This window comes from Apodemus sylvaticus, chromosome 20 (assembly GCF_947179515.1).
Source record: "Apodemus sylvaticus chromosome 20, mApoSyl1.1, whole genome shotgun sequence".
NCBI lineage: Eukaryota > Metazoa > Chordata > Mammalia > Rodentia > Muridae > Apodemus > Apodemus sylvaticus.
In genome coordinates, this window is record NC_067491.1 from 34,848,414 (window position 1) to 34,860,326 (window position 11,913).

Genomic DNA, 11,913 nt, shown 5'->3' on the forward strand with positions numbered 1-11,913 from the left:
AATATCTTGATTATTATTATATCAAGGCTAGTAAAAAAAAAAAACTAGGCAAACCAGTCTCATTTAAAATAACAATTTTCAAATTTGGAACCAGTGACCTTCATATCCTTTTCATAGCCAGGACTTGAAGAATCTCAAATTATCTGTGCTAAATCCTAAGCTCTAACAGGAATATGTTGTCCATATCTACCCAGGCACATCAAGAGGTGGTACTGCCCAGTGTTCTTTTTATGAGAATTTTGGCTTTCGTGGCTAACAAAAGCATCTTACTAGGTCATTTTTTCCTTTACATTGGATACTTCAGAATGTGTTCAGTGCTTTATAGTTTCAAATAATAGGATAAATTTCAAGTTACTAGGATAAAGATGTTTGGAGATATATGAGAAAAAGTTCCTTGTCTGAGTCCTTCTAATAGCTTGGGAACCCAGAGAAATCTCACAAAGACCAGAGTATAATACCAACCACTCCCTTATGGACTTCTAATTCTTATAAACTTTTGTATTTAAGACTCTTGGACAAGCAGTGCCAGGACTGATAAAGTAGATTTTGTCATCAAAGAGAGGCTGAAGTATTACTGCATCAGGAATTGCCTTGCCCTGCATTTTCTCAGCTGTCTTCACTGAACCAGAAAAAAAGGCACATAAGGCAAATAAAAATCAATCATATAGTATACTAGCTTCAGCAGTGTGGGCTCTTAAGAGAAAAGACCTGACAATATTTCTGAAATATTTTCTTTCCTGCAAGTCAGATCGATTTAAGCTATTCCAGTGCAATCAAAATTCATTTCATCTCCTCTGTCATCTAAGCACTGAGCTCAGTCCTGGAGACATAAATCGGTGACTTCCTTAGCCAAGGTTCTCTGGAGAAAGAGAATTAATAGAAATATTTTACACACACACACACACACACACACACACACACACACACACACACACAGAGTAAAGATTTATTCTAAGGATTTGATTCATGTAATTATGAAGGCTTTGAAGTCCAAGATCTTTAGTAGATCAACAGGCTAGAGACCCAGGGAAGAAATATAGGGAAAAAATGTATTCAGCCAGTTTTCTAGCAGAAATCTCTTCCCTGTGGGGAGTTTTTAGGAGACCTTCCACTGTTTGGGTAAGATGCCCTCATATTATGGAAGACACTCTACCTTGCTGTAAATCTGCTTATTTAAATGTTAATCTAAGTTTTAAAATACCTTCAGAAAGAAATGTAGAATAATACGTGGCCCAGTATCTGGGTACAGTGGTCTAGTCTAGATGGTATATGAAAGTACCCATCACTGGGACCAATAGCTATGTAGGGAAAAATACATAAATGAAAAGGAGACAAGAGTTGACTAGACAGAGGAACCACATGTCCAAGGCTTGATGATGTAAATAACAATTCAATCATTATGAGCCCCGAAAGTCATGTTAAGGAATTTGAGGACTCTTTGTCCTCTAAAGTAGATTGGACTTTTCTCTCTCTCTCCTTCTCTCTCTCTCTCTCTCTCTCTCTCTCTCTCTCTCTCTCTCTCTCTCTCCCTCTCCCTCTCCCTCTCCCTCTCCCTCTCCCTCTCCCTCTCCCTCTCCCTCTCCCTCTCCCTCTCCCTCTCCCTCTCCCTCTCCCTCTCCCTCTCTCTCTCTCTCTCTCTCTCTCTCTCTCTCTCTCTCTCTCTCTCTGTGTGTGTGTGTGTCTCTCTCTCTCTCCACCATCCACGAAGACTATTCAGCTTCTTCGTTTTGGTTCCTCAGATAAGTTCTGTTAATTGTCAAAAGCACAAATGCCATCAGACCAGCATTGCAGTTGCAACACACCTTTTATAATCATGCTCCAAATGTCAACAAAAGAATTCAGCCACCTGCTAAGGGCAGCTAACAGCCAGAGAGTTCAAACACCCAGGGAGGAGTTGATAAAATGTTAGCAAATGCTTTTCAGGACTAATGTATTGTCAAGTCTGAATTCAGGACTAACGTGTTGTCAAGTCTGAATGTGCGCCTGAAAAGAGGGTCCCAGTATTATTTACTGACTTTCTGTTTGGTTCAAAGCAATGAGCTGCTAAACATTAGAAGATTCAAAAAAGATAAATAACATTGTTTCTGCCAAGAAGGAACTTAGGATCCTATAGGATGACACTTCTGGCTAACCATGGTGGAAAACCTCTGAACTCTGAAGGCAATTAGAAGAAGAATTTAACCCTTCCAGTGAGCAGAATGCCTGCTGCAAAGCTGGTGTTTGACAGATGCTCTTGTGTTTCAAGATTATGTTGCATACGAAAGCACCAAGAAAGACATTTTTTTTTCATTAAATTTTTTCATACAATATTTTGATCATATTGTTTCCCCTCTCCCTTGGGAAGTCATTTGCCACATCAAGGAGTATGTGACATTTTGTTCTTTTCATGGAACTCTAAAGGCTGAATACTATTTCATAAAATTTGCCTGATTGAGCAAAGGAGCAAGCAGGCTTAGAGAATTCATGCACAAGTTTGGTCTGTAGAAGTCTAAGAGCATGGTTGCCAGTGGATGTGGGAAACACCATAGGCAGGCAGGGGTTGTCTCTTTCTGTAATGCTTTTCTTGTGGATAGCTAAGCCAAAGCTCAGCTGAAGCGGTCAGTTTACATTTGCTACTTTAAAAAGGAACTTTGATCACAATCAGATATCCTCCCTTGTTCTTCTCTAAACATAGAAATGGAGTTTCTGATTTTGATAACATGAAAATCCATTACGGTACAAGACTAGTGTTTATCACCTATTAGACAAGCAAATACACTCTGCAAGAGAAGGTCATGACATGGGAACTACATCATTTGGTACTGTTTCATATTTTAAGAATTGGAATGTGTTTCTCTAAAAAAAAAAAAGTTTTAGGTTTTGCTTAACTTAACCTTACATGATTTTCTTCTGATTTTCTGGGAGTGGGGTTGGGGGTGAGAATGACCCTCAGAAGCTATAACTAATATGATATCTAAGCCCACTTTTCTCAGTGCAAATTGGATTTTAATATATCAAGGGTAGGAGGAGGTTTTCTCCCTGAAGAGATTTCCTGGATCCACTATTTGAGAACATCTAAAGTAGCCTGAAACTTCCTCGAAATGGTTTTATCTGGAAGTGTCCTTGAAACTTAGAAAGGAATGTGTTGACACCAAATACTTGAAGACAGTAATTAATGGAATGGCGTTTAAGACAGCAATAAGATGTTTCAGTTTGGAAGCAAACTCTTTCAGCCTGAGGAGCTGTTTCATAATACGTGATCTGCTCCGACTCTGAAAGTGCATTGTACTCCTGTAGCTTAGTAGCCTTACAGACCCTGAAAGCAGGCTCATTACTCCTTGGAAAGGGAAAGTTTTATGGAACTGTTTAACAAATTTTAGGAAACTAATCATCAGTTTGAGTCACCTGACTTGTTCTTTACTGCTTAGTGTGTCAGCAGGTGAAGCTTCTTAATGCATTAATTTCTAGAAAATCTTTTGGAATTTCAATAATAACATTGATGTTTACGGAAGAGGTAATGTTTGCGAGCAAATAAACGTTTTCTTACCAAAGTTAGTAATAATTATCCTCTTATATTTTATTGCAATCTTTCCCATTATGTTATAGGAAGCTATATTAAAAGGAGTCATAACATATTTCCCGAACTCTTGCCTCCAGACATGTTGGGATCTGGTATTTCTCCCTTCTAAAGGATGGCAGGTTCTAAATGCCTTTTCAGAAATGTAGGTGAGCCACTTAACAGCTCACCCTGCTGCTGCTTCTAGATCCTAGATCTTCCTAGGTAAGAAATAAAATAACTTTTACTATAGATTACCCAGTCTCAAGTAGTTTCTTAAAACAATGGAAACCTGTCTGTGAGAATTGTGGCTCACAACTGAATATTGTGCTTTTGCTCATCTCAAAATGCACTTGAAAACTTTACCCCATTTCTCCCTAAATATCCATGGGTATTTTATTACTGAGGTTTTTTTTATTTATTTTTCTTTAAATGTGGCATAAAAAGAAACAAGTTTCACCAGAGGTTTTTACATCCATACTGCTTTGTTTTAGCGAATCCTCTTACCCTTCTCTTCCTTCCTGTATCTGTCCCTTCTGCCTTAAATATTCCCTTTTCAGGCTAACATGTCACAGACTCTGTTACTCTCCTGAAATCCTATTTTTACCTTTTTCTGATCTCTTTTCTAGTTTTATGAGTTCTTCCTATATTCACTTTTGTATAATATGCAAGTATAAAAGTTAGGAGATACAACTTGCATATGAGAGAGAACATGTATTATTTATTTTTAGGGTTATAGAAAGACATGCTTGAGATGATTTTGACAAACATTCATTTACCTACAATTTTCATTAGTTTTTCACAATGGAATAAAATTCTGTTGTGCATATAGAAACACATTATCCATTAATCTATTGATAGAGGTATAACTCCAGAGAAATCTCTCTCTCTCTCTCTCTCTCTCTCTATCTATCTATCTATCTATCTATCTCTATCTCTATCTCTCCCCCATCATACCTATAGATTTCTTTGTAAACTCCTTGCACTTTATTAATTTAAATCATTATTTCCTTACATCAAGTCTTTTAAGATTCACTAGTTTATAAACAAAAGAGATTGATGAGAGTCTATTTCTATTTTTGAAAACAAATATTTTGTTTTGCTTTGTTTTGTTATTGAGAGAGTATTTCTCTGTGTAGCTCTAAATGCTCTAGAACTCACTTTGTACACCACAGATATCTGTTTGCCTCTCCCAGGTGCTGGGCTTAAAGTCCTGTGCTACCATATCCCCAGCATGAAAATACACACATTTTAATTTAGAACACATGAAAAATGTATAAAAAAGATATTATCTCCTTACAATCTGTGGCAACTAATGCCATGATGTCTCTACAATAACATTTAATATTGCTTACTCTGTAAATATTTTTTGTCAGTTAGCCATTGGCAATAAAGTAGCTTGCTATTCTCTGGCCCATTGTTAGAACTGCCTCTCCTCTCTGCTTGCTTGCAACTGGTGTATTAGATATGATCTTGACTCCTTGTGGAGCAAAAACAAGTTTCAGGTTTCATCCACAATAAAACAAATTTATTTTCTTTCAGAGTATATCAAAGATAGTTCTTTTGTTTCATAGTTTAAATTTTTAAACACAGCCTCTGACTTTTCATTTTGGCAAAAAATTAATATTTAATAAAATAGGAACCCCTTTGTAGAGAAATAGGTACTGTAAGTAGTGAGATATGTGGGTTCTGCACCTCTGCATGCATCTCATGTTACTGCTTCCATTGCCATGGTCACAGGGCCCAGAGAATTCAGCTCTCCTCAGAAGGAGCAATGAAGTATCAGATGCCTTTAAACTATTTTATGCGCTTTAAAAGCCACACCTGATGTACACTGTGTACAATGTTCATAAATATACATTATGAAAATATTCTAAAAGTATCAGCAACAGGCTAAATACAGAAGCATATTAAAATATGAAGTACACAATAAATGAGAAACTTTAAGTCTACATATGCAAGTATATTGTGGAATACACTTGAAGCATTTATAACAAACACCCCAATCATAGTAAGAAAAAGATGAAATATATAAGAATAAACTACAGAGTTATAGAATATTTATATGTGAAAAACTTTAAAACACTACTCAAAACACAAAAGAAGATCTGTCCAAACATAAAAACATACCATGTTCTTGGATAGGTCCTAACAGTAAAAGCATTTCAAAGTTAGGAATCTCCCATCATTTATAGTAAAGGGTCAACAGTTTGGAGTTTCTTAAGGGAAATAAATGTAAGAACACATGAATTTTTAAGTGTGTGTGTGTGTGTGTGTGTGTGTGTGTGTGGAAGTTGACATCAACTATCTTTTTTAACCATTCTTTACCTTAATTTACTAATTGAGCTAACTCCCAAGTTGACTCTTTTAGTCTAGTTACCCATTAGTTCTGGAGACAGCATCTCTCACTGAACCTGGAATTCACTAGTTGGTTAACTTGCTAGCCTGCAAGCCCCGGAGATTTTCCTGTCTCCTCCTCTCCAGTGCTGGTGCTGTAGCAATACACTGACATGCCAGCTTTTTAACGGGTTATGGGAATCTGAATTTAGAATTTAGTTGCTGATTCTTGCATGGAAAGCACATTACCTATAAAGGCATCTTATCAGTACTCCAATTTTATACTAACTATGAAAAACCAAACAAGAATAACACATAAGAATGTGTGTGTGTGTGTGTGTGTGTGTGTGTGTGTGTGTGTGTGTGTGTGTGTAAAATTCACAACTAGGACATGGGAGAAATCAATCACAATATATAATTTAGGTATTTGTATGAAGAAAAGAAACTATCCTAGTAAAAGTATAAAATATCCAGTGTGTACATGTGTAAGGCATAGAAAGCCTTGTAGAAATTAACTCCTTCAACCATGAGGATTCTGGAGACTGAACCAAGGCTAGCCCTGGTGGCAAGGGCACTTTATTAATGAGCCAATTTGAAAGCCCCAGAGCAATATAAAATTTGAGTGGATCAGATATTTAAATTAAAAATGTGTCATAACACATTTTTATACATATAAAAATTTTTATACGGAGCCTAGTATCATACATATTTAATCTTAGTACTTAGGAGTAAGAGACCGGCAGATCTGAGTATGATGCTGGCCAGAGCTACATAGAGAGACTCTATTCTAAAATCAAGCATCTCTCTCTCTCTCTCTCTCTCTCTCTCTGTCTGTCTCTGTCTCTCTCTCTCTCTCTCTTTCTCTCTCCCTCTCTCCCTCCCTCCTTCCCTTTCTCCCTCCTTCCCTCCCTCCCCCCCCTATGTATGCAGATGTGTTTAGGTGTCTCTGTGTCTGTGAGTTTCTGTCTCTGTATCTGTACTGATGCAATGAAAGTGCCTGCAGAGATGACCAGAACGGTGTCTCTTATCACCTGCCTAGAGCTAGAGATAGTTGGGAGCTGCTTGGTGTGGGTGCTGGGAACTGAACTTCAGCCCTTTGTGAATGCAGCAACTGAACCATGAACCATGAGATAGATTTTTAATCTTATTTATCATTTTATAGAATGATTTCAGTGTCTGCTACCCTGAATGCTAATACTACTTAAATTTATTTTTAGAATGATGCAGTGTTTGAACTTTGTAAGCTTTGAGAAGAGAGGAATAGTAATTCTGACTTGCTTTCATAGATCTTGCTAAATCCATAGGATACAATAAATTGATGATCATTAAGTATGTTCACTCATTGGATATAATGGAAATTCTTTTTGCCAAACTTTTGTTAAGTCTCTTAATGACCTTAAATGACCTCCACATTTTCTTGTTCTTTCTTTTAGGTTTTGTAGACTTCTGAAGTCGTCTCACTCAGCACTATTTGAAATTTATCCTTCAAAAATTAAAACAATGTTAAAAGACCTCTGCTTCAGAGCTGGTGATCTAATCTGCTCTGTAACTCTAACTTTTATGTCCTTGGATGCCCTTTATATCAAAATTTAGTCCATTGAAATTTCTACAAGGTCTGATCATATTTTTCTCATGACAATGCATGTGTGTTCAAATGCTTCCTGGAGGCAGTTTCTCTAAGCTATCTTAAATAATGCTTTGCAGTCCATTCATCTTTAGATAGCTAAGTCGTCAAACTGCAACAGCCCATACAGTGTGTAGCTATTTGTAAGCAAATATAACACAGAATGACATTTTACAATTCAACGGTTCATAACAGCTAAGCAGTAATAAAACCATTGTCCTTACCGCGCTCAGGATCATAACCAAGCATATATTTAGCAAGTTCCAAGGGGACTGTAAAAGGAAATTACTGCAATCCCAACAGAAAAGAACGTCACTTGCAATTTCATGAAAACTCTTTATACACTTTATTATCAAATCTAACAACTTTAGATATGATTTTCCATCGCAGTTATTCTTTATTAATGAGTAAAAGCATATTCATAGGTGCATAGCTATAAAACTAAATAAAATGACAATAAATTGTGCTTAGGTTGATTATACACACACATAATCGTATATATAAACTGAGAGTGTCATTTCTCATGTGCTAGATACCTTGTGCTTTAAGACAGTCTCACTAACACCTGAGGCTCATGATGGATTAGGTAATCAGGCCAGTGAGCTTCTGGGAGCACCCTGTCTCTGTTTCCCTAGCACGGGAGTTTCAAACTCCTGCCACCCTGGCCAGCTTCTTCCATCAGTTCTAGAAATCAAACTCAACTCCTCATGCCTGCATTGCAAGCAGTTTACCAACTGAACTTGTCCTGAGCTTGTCTCTCCAGCCCGGGTTGACTCTTTTTGCCCTACTAACAAATTATTCTTACCTAAGGCTGTGTTAAACCTACCCATGTTTATTGATTCTAGTGACCAGTTGTCTTTAATTCATCTGCTTGCAGAATAACTCAAGTAACAAACGTGCAGGAAAGCTGTGTTTCTGTGCAATAAAACACCAACACACCTTCCTTACCTCTCCCCTCTACCCTGTGCTAACCACGACTCTCCTCTCAACTAGTATGAAGTAACTGTTAGCATCCACCATGACCCTGTGCATTGTCTGCCTCTTTGTGCCTAGGCTACCTAATGTAATTATCTCTACTTCTGTTCATGTTGTCTCAAATGACAAAATTTTTTTATTCTTTATGGCTGAACGGTGTTTTGTAGTCTCTATTTGCCACATTTCCTCGATCATTGGGTAGTAGAAATGTAGGCTGTTGCTGTTTCTTGGCTATGGTGACTAAGGTGGCGATAATTACTGGATGCATAAATCTCTTTGACATAGTCACGTCCTGGCTTTGGATAGCACTGTGCTCAAGACAGCATGCTGGATCATGTGCTTGTTCTATTTTGAATGTTTTGAGGAATTCCCACAGTTTTTGTGTTTTTTAAATAGTGGCTGTAGTCACTCACATTTCCACCAAACACGTTCAAGAGAGTTTCAATTCTCCACATCCTCATAAACATTTTTTTCTTTAAAAAAAAAAATACCAATCCTTACTAGACGTGATATCTCATTGAGAATTTGATGGATGTTTCCCAAGTAATGACTGATATTGAATATTTTTTTCATTTATTTGCTGCTTCTGTTTAGATCCATTCCTTATTTAAATTGGAGCTGCTGTTTTAAGGTTTTGCTGTCTTCGTTGTTGCTGTTTCTGGGCTCTTCCTCTCTGTTTCTTCCCAACTCTTCCCCTGCCAATAACTTCTTCTTAATAAGTCTGAACATTGATGTTTTGTTGGATACACTTTCTTCTGTTACGATAGGTTGTCTTCATCATATGGTTTCTTAACATTTAAATATATAATCTGCAATGTGCTTCAAAGGGGTTTCTAAATGACTGTGGTGGTTTGAATGAAAATGGTCCTCTTAGGCTCAGAGATAGGGAATGACGCTATTTGAAAAGATTAGGACGTTTGGTCTTGCTAGAGTAGGGGTGGCCTTGCTGAAGGAAGTGTGCCACTGGAAGTTGGCTTTCAAGTTTCAGAAGCTCAAGCCAGGCCCAGAGTCTTTTTGCTCTTCCTACTGCCTGGGGATGTGGATGCAGAACTCTTCATCTACCATGTCTGCAAGAGTGCCACCATGTTCCCAGCCATGAGGATAATGGAATAAACTCTGACACGGTAAGCAAGCCCTGGTTAAGTGCTTTCCTTTGTGAGATATGCTGAGGTCGTGGTGTCTCTTCACAGCAATGGAACTTGGACTAAGACAGTGACTTTAACCTGTAATCTCCATTCCCAAATTTGAGTATAATAAGCATTATATACAGCTATTATTGAGTGTAGTACACTCAGACTCTGACTCTCTTTACCAGTGTCCTAGTCATCAGCTAGCTCTCACTTAGCACTGTTCTCATTCTGCACTGATCTGGGCTGCAGAGAGTTGCTAGTAGAAACCTGAGTTTTCATAGACACCCTTGCTGCAACAGCCATGAAAGTAATGATGCTTACCTATCCTCTCAAGAGAGAATACACCACAGGGAAGCCAAAGAACTGCACTCAGCAACAGGATCTGTCCTAGTTTTGAAGCTTAGCATCTTTGCCACTGTGCAGTCTCCATGACTGAGACTACTAGTCCAGAAGACCCTTCTGTAGATGGTCTATGTGCCTGCATGAACTATTGGCCTGGGGGAATCTCTGAAAACTTTGGCAGCTGAGGTGCTTACTGTCTAGTCCTCTGATCCACTTCTTCAATCTCATAAAACTTCACTTTAGCATTGGCTCTGAGAACCCTCTCTACTTAGCCATGTTCTTCTGCATTTTTATCTGTCAGAGGTGGCACCCCCAAGAAATCTCTTGGACTTCTAGATTCATCTTGATATCTACTTCCTCAGGTATAGGAGCAGTTGCTTCTGACTATCTTCACCCAGTAGACCATACTAGAGGGAGATCAGAAAGTGGAAACAGAGAGAAACCAAAACACTGCTTGCCCCTCCCCTCTGCTTCCAAGGCTCCAGTGATATGAGCAACTCAGCATACTGTCAGGAGGATTTTGTTTTTGTTTTTGCTTTAATCTCACTGTTCTTTATCCCTCCAATTAGCCATTTGATGGCAGTGGATAACAAACACAATTTTTTACATACCTAGTGGACTCCTATTGCCTCCTATGGTCTCATTAGAGGGAAATGTGGTTGTCCAGCTATCCAATAGTTTCCCTTCAAAATGGGCTCCTTTGAAGCTGGCATCCTGTTCTGCTAATACATTAATAGTTTCTATGGCCATAAGAACATACCTAAGGCTAGGTCCTTGATAAATGATGAAGATTTACTGACTTTCCTTTTGAGACATGGGCCCATGGAAGCATGTTAATCCCATGAGCAATGGCATAGTGTCCTCTCACTAAACAATGACCTAATGTTCTCTCTAATCAGTATTCTAATGTCCTCTCACTAAGCAATGAACAAATATCAACAAAGTTTCTCCACGTGAAGGTCCCATTGCCTTGAACATTATCAACCCTGGAACCAAGATCAGCACGTGAAACCTTTGGAGATACATTTTTTTTAAATTGAACATTTTTTAACAGGATAACACCCCTTTTCTTAATATGGAGTACCTCGAATCGAGGGCCTCACCTCTGCCCAGCCATCAGCTTTTGGAAGCACATATGAATTTTTTTTCTACCATCAGTACTCTTTTCAGGAGTTTTTAGAAACAGGAGAAAGGCAGCAATTTTTGTAATTGGGGATAACCAAGACTCCGGAGGCAAGTGTAGCAGTTACTAGAAACTGAATGAAGCAAAGACCAAAAGACTCAGTCTTCAAAGACAGTCTTTGGGGTAGTAAGATGACTCAGTGGGAAAAGGCACTGCCTCCAAGGCTGTTAAGCTGTTTTAATTGCTGGGTTCCCAACATAGTTGTCAACTAATATCCACATGTATGCCGTGACACATGTGTCCCTTCCTATTATTATTATTATTGTTATTATTATTAATATTAATTATTATTATTATTTGAATGTAATAAAATAAATTAATGTAATAAGAAAACTACTCCTTGGTGAGAAATTTTAAATTTTGTTTGTATGTGAACACTTTTACTATGAAACTCAGTCTCATAGTAATGATATTTCTTTTTTGTATGAGTCTTATGAAAGAGAGATTTAGGTAAGATAGCAGTAGAGTTGGGCTTATAAAAATCAGTTTTGTGTCAGATCTGGGAAGGAAGACAGATCTAGGTGTGAAAACTTGCTGAAGGGTGAGGAATTTGAAAACCATGACAGCCAGCATAGGGTGACTTGCTTCTGTCTACTTGGTTCTGAGTTCTGGCTCACTCCGATGATGTAAATTCCCGACTCTTTGAAACCAGCCTTTTGCTTTTCTTCAACTTCTTGCTGACATCTATCATTAAGCTCTCTGGCTTGATTAAACTCTGTTCATAAAACATTACTTGTAGTAGGAAATAAGTGAGACTGTAAAGGTCCAGGAATAATTTTGGGAAATG